This window comes from Mus musculus, chromosome 8 (genome assembly GCF_000001635.26).
Source record: "Mus musculus strain C57BL/6J chromosome 8, GRCm38.p6 C57BL/6J".
Classification (NCBI taxonomy): Eukaryota; Metazoa; Chordata; class Mammalia; order Rodentia; family Muridae; genus Mus; species Mus musculus.
The window spans coordinates 27,669,784-27,679,702 of record NC_000074.6 but is presented as its reverse complement, the minus strand read 5'-3'; positions in this window follow the sequence as shown (position 1 = coordinate 27,679,702).

Below are 9,919 nucleotides of genomic sequence, written 5' to 3'. Positions count from 1 at the left end.
ACAAACAAACAAAACAGTGATCAACTCCACGAAACTACAAATACGTGTTCCTGGACACGAGAAACATGAGGGCCTTGGTGGAGGAGAAGAGAGTTAGCCGTTCCTTTTTTTTTTTTTTTTTTTTAATCTCATTATTCAAAAGACTGTTTTCTCTCAGGAACTGAAAAAAAAAATACGTGGTTTCTAGAGGGGGGAAAAACACCAAAAACAAACAAACAAACAAACAAACAAAACCTCCGGTGCAAAGAAACACAACTTTTTCTTTAAAACAAACTAGGGTGGGGTATGGAGATGCTAGGGTGGTGGGTGTGGATTAATTTTAAGTTAGTCAATACTGACCTCTAGTGGCATAGAGCCAAAGTACAGGCCTTGCTCTGGCCCAGGAGTGGCAATGTCACTGCTTTGTCAGGGGTGGGTGTTTGGCTCTGCTGATTAGAGATGGTAGCAGTAAGAGAGGAAGGGGCTGCCAGTGCAGAGGACACCATTTCATACACCTAGGCATTCTTGTCAAATAAATGACATCTTGTCACCAAACTGCTCTGCTTTCTCCATTCATTATCTCCCCTGGCCAGGTAGGACTTGATTTTTATCTTCCTTGTCATCCGCTCAATGCTTGCTAGAAGTAAGACGGGAAGATATTTGAAAATCACTGAGGCCACTGAGCTTTCTTTACCAAACGAGCGTTCTTCCAATCCTGGATGGTGCTTTCCCAACCGAGGTATTTGTCTTTTTTTCTCCCTTTGCAAACTACTATGTATTTGGATGCGCCGAAGTGTGCAACTCCACTTAGCTTTTAAAGACAGAAGAACAAAGTCCTTTGCATGGGTCTCAGCTTCCCGCTCTTTCAGAGAAAGAAGATGATCCAGGGACTGAGCAGTTTAATGCCTGGTGATTTTGTACACCACTTCTTACCCCCACGGCACTTGCAAGTTATATCTCTGAGACCTTTACTTCAAGGACACAATGGAAAAATAAATTAAATCTATCAATACAAAGAGCTCTTCGTGAAGGGCATCCCTCACACCCACTACACACACACACACACACACACACACACACACACACACACACAATAGCAGGTTTCACACAAATGCAATTAAAATTGCAGTGCTGATAAGAAAGTTGGAAGTACCAATAAAGAGGGCAGCATTGCCCTTTAGAGGAGAAAAGAGCGGAGCTGATGAGTAAACGGATGCTCTGTCTTAGAAGATGTTAAGCAATTTCATGGCATTTCACTTGTCTCATGCCGCCTTCTTGGGTCATTGTCTGGGTTTTCCTTAAGAAGTGTAGATGAGGCTAAATTTTAATTTGGGAAAGTTATTCTGTATCTCCGGGGCTCTGGAGCTTCAAGTCCTTTCATGGCATAATTGAAAAAGTACTCTGCCTTTCTCAGCCCAAAGACAGAACAAGGATGCATCCCTATGTGTCCTGCCAAAGCGTGCAAGAGGAGGCTGTGGGAAAGGGTAGTGTGGGAGGAATGAGGGTGGCTCCACAATACAGCACAATGGGATGACAGAAAAAACAAAAAAAAAACAAAAAACTCTGGCTTCATCACCATGCTACAATGACACCTGCTTTCTTTCACCCAAACTTCCTATTGAGAAAAAAAAAAAAAAAAAAGCAAGATTGTAATTGGGATTTCAGAAGCAGGCTCTCACAGCACCCGGCCGGCCCATGGGAACGGTACCACCAGTATCTTTGGGATTTTTAAGGGTAGGCCCCCACCCCACCCAGAAATAGCACAGCAGCCGTGGCCAGAATATGTCCACTTAGGAGCTACCCACGGGGTGCCCTCTGCTGCCTTCTCCCTCCCAGCACTCCCCCTGCCATTCCCATAGCCACCAGCTGGCCTGATGGCTGAAGAAACTGATTGCATTATTCACTCTCATGAAAAGATTCAGAAAACTAGCATAGATGCAAGGCAATTATATACATATGTAATTTGTGTGTGTGTGTGTGTGTGTGTGTGAGAGAGAGAGAGAGAGAGAGAGAGAGAGAGCGTGTGTCTGTGTGGGCGCGTGTGTGTGTCCCAGAAGGTATAAATAGAAAGTCTAAACAAAACAGGTTTAAGGTGAGGTGAAGAGATCATGGAAGCCCTGGATGTTGTAAGGCTGGCTCCTTCTCTCTTCACCTTTTCACTTTCTGTTTCTCACTTCTACTTTACAGGGGGTTAGCACATCTTATTATTAAAATGATAAATAAAAATAACAATAAAACCCAAACCTGAACCAAAACCAAATCACTGGCTCCTTGCTCATTCTCTATGAAATACTGCCATCTACCGGACAAAGGAAGGAAGTTCATGCAGCCCCCTTTTTTTTTTTTTTTTTTTTTACTAATTTTTTTATATAACGTGTGCTGTTCCCTCGGAGGCCAGAAGAGGGCATTAGGTCTTCAGGAACTGTGAGTAACCAGTGCTTTTTGTCAAACCCAGGTCCTGAGCAGTCAATGCTTTTAACCAAGGATCATCTCTCCAGCCCCTCATGCATTATCTTTTGCATTATTTTTACCGCCACAAATGGAAACCACGCTCCAGACACTTGATGAGGAATCATAAATCAAAATATTGGGGTGACAGAGGCAAACCTTTCTTTGCCCTTAATTTGTCCACTGAAGGCGTCCACATACTCAGCTTGCTTAAGTGTGAACACAATGGCTTGCAAACAGAATGGGGAAAGACTCAGCAGTTCGGCGGATGGTGAATCAGTGAGAAAGTGCACACGTGAGAGATGGATAGAGAGAAAGAGGGATAGGTGGGATCATGGCATCCCTGACAAACTGGTTAGTTAATTTCTGATCAGAACCTGTGGGAAAGGAGGTTCTGTGCTGAGCACACGCGTGAGTGTGCATGCGTGCATGCGTGTGTTTGTGTGTGCGTGCATGTGTGTGTGTGTGTGTGTGTGTGTGTGTGTGTGTGTGTGTGTGTGTGTATTCTAAGTGGATGGACCACAGGAAGATACTTCGTCAGTGTCAGGAATTTTAATCCCGGATCTGAACTTCTACAGAATAATTTTTGACATGACTGATGAGTGTGACAAAAACAAACTGATCCTTCTTCAACCATATAACACTCATACATGTTGATGCTTTCTCTTTGTTCATTTTATCAAGAGCTTCTACTTGGGGCATGGGATCAGACTCAGGAATATGGGAGGATGCTCAGTCTTGTATGTTTGTAGTATGTAGATGCTAGGAGAGATTTCAAACTATGCTCTTCTATTTACGGATTTATAAACAAAACAAAACAAAAATCAAAATAAGGATTTAGGAAGCCTAAGAAACTTACCCAAAGGTTTATATTTCAAACTTACACCAATTAATTAGCCAATTAATTACACCAATAAATTAAACAGAAAAAATCTCTCATATAGCTTTTAAGCACAATTATATTGATCATCGTATCAGTCTTTTCAGGGCTGTTAGTTTTTGTTGTCTGTTTGTTTGCTTGCTTGTTTTTGTTTTTGCCTTTGTTTTGTTTTGTCTTGACCATGTGTCACACCAACCAGTCATGTCAAAATTATTCTGCAGCAGTTTAGATCTAGGATTAAAATTCCTCACACAGAAGAAGTATCTTCCTGTGGTCTGTCCACTTAGAATAAATAAAGAACAGAGTTCAGGGGAGGAGCAGTGGTACCCTTTCTTATTACATTTGGTGGTGGTGGTTTGTTTTGTTTTTTTTTACACGTTCTTTACATGTGATACACCCATGGATATCTACATGTGTTTGGGTACATGTGAATGTTCATGCAAGCGAGTGTATGTGTGTTTGGAGGTCTGGTATGAAATGTCTTCTGTGTTTTCTTTCCACTCTATTTATTGAGGAAGGGTCTTTCACTAAAAGCTCTAGCCAGTGTTGCTAGTCACCCTGACCTGGAAGTCCCTTGTATTTGGCTACAGGCTGTTCCCGGGCTTACAAGCTTTTTGTGGATTCTGGGGAATCTAAAACTATGTACTCACACTAGTGTGGAAAGGACGTTATCCACTGTGTCATCTCTGAAGCTCTGATGAGTGTTTTTAAAAATCTAAGTTGTCATAGACCAGGAAGGTAAATAAATAGGATTTATGTCATATTCCTTCTAAATGTAGTTATGACACTGTCACTGAGCCTCCTGGAAACCAGAAAAGGGGTATAAAGCAAAAGCTAATGAAACCAGGAATCAGTTGAACACTTGCTTACCACAGAGGAAACCCTAGCTCACCCAGTAAATAGAAAAATGTAAGGGGGGCATAAGGTAGACACATGTTAAGAAGTGACCCTGAGGTTCTGTGGCTTTTCTGAAGTGAGAGGTACCTTCCATCAGCACGGAGATGCTTATCCAGGAACCCAGCATGTGTGGAACACGTTTCGCTGTAAGTCACAAACGTCTCCAGCCTTGACTCCTGAGCCTGTCTTTTAAGATTTTCACTACTGTGTGTATTTACCTGGTGTGTGGATGATGGGTGTCAGTGCTGATTGGGACTCCAAGAACAACCGATGACTGCAGCAGTGGGAAGTATTAAGCCCCTAAAGGACATTGTGACATAATTCATTGCTTTCAAAAGACTTCAGACATGTGCCTCAAAGGACATATAAAGATTAAATTACTACTCTCTTCTCTTACCTATGATGTTTCCTGATATGAGTAGATTTTTTAAATTAAACATTACTCCAAATTTGTCAATAAAATACAATTTTCGAAGAATGCTTGGTGTGCCAGGAGGTAAAAAGTTGCAGATTTTTTTCAAGGGAAGTAATTTTTATAATTAAATCACTGGGATGTTTAAAAATGCATCTAAACTAAGCAAAGATACCCTTCAATAGCACGATGCTCAACTCAGATATCAAACTAAAATCATGGCAATGACAAGCACAACTATCCAGAAAGACTACCCAGAATCCTCTCTGGGTCCTATCTGCCCACCCCTGTTCTTCTCTACCCATCAGTCTCAGAACACACACACACACACACACACACAAATATAATGTAGTTCATATCCATGAATGGAAGATGTTGTTTGCAGTAAGAAATGAGGATTGTGGAATCAAGAAGTATGGACAATTTGGGTGACTTGGGTAACGGTCAATGCAGATTCATATTTCATTCTCCTAACAAATATTTCTAAGGATCTGTAATTTACACATTCAACCATGAAACAACAATTAAATTCATTTGATTTGCCAGGTGTGCCAGCTAAGGTATTAGTGTATGGTTTTAGTGGCAGGCATGTAAATCAAATCAGGATACACTGTACTTGTGAAGTGCACAGGTTTGGAGGATAGATCAGAAAATAGTCCAGTAACATAATTATAATTACGAGTACTATGGAGTGGGACAGAGAAGCGTCTGAACCAGTTACTGTGGCCACACCTATAAACCCAGAGCTAGAGAAGAAAGAGGAGGATTGGGAGGTAAGGACCAGCCTTGGCTACATAGCAAGTGAGAGGCCAAACTGGGCTACACATGGGCCTGTCTCAAAGAAGAGCCAACACTCTCCAATCAAAGAAATGAAAACAAACAATCAAAAGAGAGAGTCAAGGAGAAAACAAAAAGAGGAGGGTATCAGAACACCATAAGAGAGACCAGTAAAGCATTATGGGATTTTGCTTCCATAGAGTGGTGGAGAGGAGGTGCTGAGGCCTGAGGAAGTGGGGTCCTGAAGGATGGTATGTCCTGGGACAATGCAGAGACAGCACACCACAGAGGGCTACAGAAGGCAGGGGCTTTGTGTGCACCCACTAAGAGGAGGTCATGTGGCTGGAATGCACAAGGTGGCATGTAGGAGACTAGTGATATGGATTGGCCCAGCTCCCCAGGGCAATGTCGGTCTCTGATTTGAACTTGGCATAGTCTTGGCAATCAAAATTTCTTGACACCTCTAGAGCTAAAGAGTTTGAAGAGCCCAAGTCTAAAACCAGCTGCACATTTGACTCACACACAGAACTAATAATATTTTGATAGAATATTAGAGAGAGAGGATACCTTACTATGTAGTGGGATGGAATATTTTGTATCTTCATGGGGAACCTCTGGACATTGAAAAGAGATGTCCAGACAGCATCTGTTGAAAATATTGAGTGGCAAAAGCTTCAAAAATAAGAAAATTAGTCATTACATAAAAGGAAACTTATTATAAACATTATATGGATGAAGTTTTCTGGTTTTTTTCCACTAGAAATGACTTTTCATACAATAGATTCTGATAGTAGTTTCCTCTTCCCCAAATTGTCCCCTTGTCCCCACCCACCCAAATATATGCCTTTTCTCATTCTTTAATAAACAAAAACAACAAAGAAAAACAGAATTTAAAAAAAAAAAGGAAGGAAGGAAAAACACAAGAAATATAGACACAGACACGCACTCACACACAAAACCAAAACTGAGGAAGGTGAGAAAAGGAAATCATAATACATAAACAAAGTAAAAGTAAACAAAAAAGAAAGAAAAGGAAGACAGACAAACAGACAGAAAGATGGATGAGATTAAAAATCTACAAGTGTATCATTGAATCTCTTTGTATTGGCCCTCTACTGCTGGGCACAGGGCTACCCTTAAGTGTGGCTCATATGTCCAGTAAGACTCCACTGAAGAAAACCAACCAGTTTTTCCATTGCAAGTGGCTGTCCGTTAGAAATAACTTCTTGATTAGAGAAGGGAACACCTGCCCACTCCCTCTTTTCAGTGAAGGGCTGACCTCGAGCTTGGATCTGTGCAGGTGCTATGTGCACTGCCACAGTCCCTGTGAGTTCTTATGTGGGTCAGTCCTGTTGTGACTGGAGGAGACTTTCCATGGTGGCATGCATTCCCTCTGATTCTGCCTGGATGCTGCCACGCTCCTGCCTTGATAATGGACTGAACCTCTGAGCCTATAAGCCAGCCCCAGTTAAATGTTGGCTTTATAAGAGTAGCCTTGGTCCTGGTGTCTGTTCACAGCAGTAAAATTCTAAGTCAATACCCAAGAGTGACAAACCAAGATCTTGAGGTAGACCAATTCCTAGCTTTCTGAGGAACTGCCCCCTGATTTCCACAGCAACTGCGCATGTTTGCACTCCTACCAGCACTGTATGTTTCCCTTTCCCCATGTCCCAGTCAGCATGAGCACTTATTTTTTAATTGCTATTGGACATTCTGAGTGTTGTAAGATAAAATCTCAAAGTAGCTTTGATTTGCACTTCCCTGATAACTAAGGATGGTGAACACTTCAAACGTTTACGTATTTCTGAGCCATCCTTTGAAAACCATTTAGTTCTGTATCCTGTTTTTAATTAGATTATTTGTTGCCTTAATATCCAGATTGTTTTTTTTTTTTTACTCCTTTGTTTAGTTTATGTAGTACCCTGTTGGATGTATGATTTGTTAAGATCTTTTTAAAGGACGGCCATTTTTACTATTAATCCTACTAGCTCATGAGCATGAGAGGGTATTCCATGTTCTGATATCATCTACAACTTATTTCTTCTATGTCTTAAGGTTTTTATTGTGCAAGACTTTCACTTCCTTGGTTATAGTCATCACAGGATTTTTTTTTTTTTTTGAGGCTACGCTGAAAGCTATTATTTTCCTGATTTCCTTCTTAGTCAGTTTGACATTTATGTAGTAAGGATACTATTTTTGTGTGTTAATTTTGTACCCAGCTATTTTAACCGAAAGTGGTTATCAGCTATAGCGGTTTCTTTGTGGCACTTTGGGGCCTTTTATGTGTGAAAAACATCATCTGCAAATAAAGATACTTGAACCTTTTCCTGTCCTACTGCATCCCTTTGGTTGTCTTAATTTGTCTTATTGTGCTAGTTAGGATTTCAGGTACTATATTTGATACCTATGGAGATAGAATGAACATCCTTGTCTTGTTCCCTATTTTTGTGGAAATACTTTTGAGTTTCTATCACTTTAGGCTGATATTGGCTCTGGACTAAATTGCCTTTATTATGTTGAGGTATGTCCCTTGCACCCCTAGTCTCTCCAGGACTTGACTCATGAAGGGGTGTTGGGTTTTTTCAAAGGCCTATTCTGCATCTATTGAGATGATCATGCTGTTCTTGTCTTTCAGGATGTTTATGTGATGAACTATGGTTGTCAATTTATACATGATGAAACATTCTTGTGTGGAGAGCCATGCTGCAAGCAATCGCATGCGTGCCGTGAGCAATCGCCATTATAAGATTCCACTGCACCTAACTAGTAAACAAGCCTTATGCGCAAGTGCAAGAGTGAACTCACACCTAGTCACTGCCCATATCGAGGCGTAGTAATGGGGTGATGGGCGAGCAACGAATCAGGAGCTGTCACGCCACATCAGGTGCTGAAACATCACGCTGCGGGCTATATAAGCAGCACCATTTTCCCGGTTTGGGGTCTTCCCTCCTGATAAGTAAGCAATAAAAGCTTTGCCGCAGAAGATTCCGGTTGTCCTGAGTGTGTTCTTGCTGGCGGGGACAAAAGCTCAGGATATTCTAGTATCTCCAAGATGAAGCCTATTTGATCATGGTAGATAATCTTTTTATGTGTTCTTGAGTTTGGCTTTAAAGTATTTTGTTGAGAATGTTTATATCTGTGTTCATAAGAGAAATTGGTCTAAGGTTTTCTTTCTTTGTTTTCTTATATCTATGGTGAGTATATGGCTTCCCAAACATTACTTCTTTCTCTTTTCTGTCCCTCACCTCTTAATATCCTTTTATCTCCCTAAATATTTTAATTGTTCTTTTTACATGCTGTATACATACATGGTTTTACATATTTACATAAAAACCAGGAATTAGAGAGAACATGATTTGTCTTCTTCTATTGGCTTACCTTTCTTTTCCTATCACTTTAGCTAAAACTTCAAAAACCAGATATAAGATACAATTTGCTAAACACATGAAACTCAAGAAGAACGAAGACCAAAGTGTGGACACTTTGCCCCTTCTTAGAATTGGGAACAAAACACCCATGGAAGGAGTTTCAGAGACAAAGGTTGGAGCAGTGACGAAAGGATGGACCTTCTAGAGACTGCCATATCCAGGGATCCATCCCATAATCAGCCTCCAAACGCTGACACCATTGCATACACTAGCAAGATTTTGCTGAAAGGACCCAAATAGAGCTGTCTCTTGTGAGACACAGAAGTGGATGCTCACAGTCAGCTATTGGATGGATCACAGGGCCCCCAGTGGAGGAACTAGAGAAAGTACCCAAGGAGCTAAAGGGATCTGCAATCCTATAGGTGGAACAACAATATGAACTAACCAATACCCCCCTGGAGCTCGTGTCTCTAGCTGCATATGAGTCAGAAAATGGCCTAGTCGGCCATCAGTGGAAAGAGAGGCCCATTGGTCGGGCAAACTTTATATACCTCAGTACAGGGGAACGACAGAGCCAAGAAGTGGGAGTTGGTGGGTGGGGGAGTGGGTGGGGGAGCATGTGGGGGGCTTTTGGGATATCATTGGAAATGTAAATGAAATAAATACCCAATAAAAAAAGAATAGAAAGAATGCACATTCTTGTCAGGTTCCTGCTTTAAGTGGAAATGTATAAGAGGTCCCCCCCCCACACACACACACACATTTAATATAATGTTGACTGTAGGGTTACTGTGTGTAGCTTTATTATGCCAAGATATATTCCTTTCATTTCTAGTTTCTTCACAGCTTTTGCCAGGAAAAAATGTTGGGTTTGGTCAAAAGCCTTTTGAGCATCTATTAAAATGATTTTGTAATTTCTATCCTTGAGTCCACTTATGGGATGTATTGCATGTATTGATTTCATTATGCTGATCTATCCCTGAATCTCTGCAATGAATATAATTTGATCAATATGAATAATCTTTTAATGTTTCCTTGAAAACAGTATGCAAATATTTTATTGAAATTTTTGCATCTATATTCAGCTGGGAAATTGGCCCACAATTTTCTTTGCTGTTCTATCTGTCTGATCTTAGCATTAAAGCAACACTGGCTTTG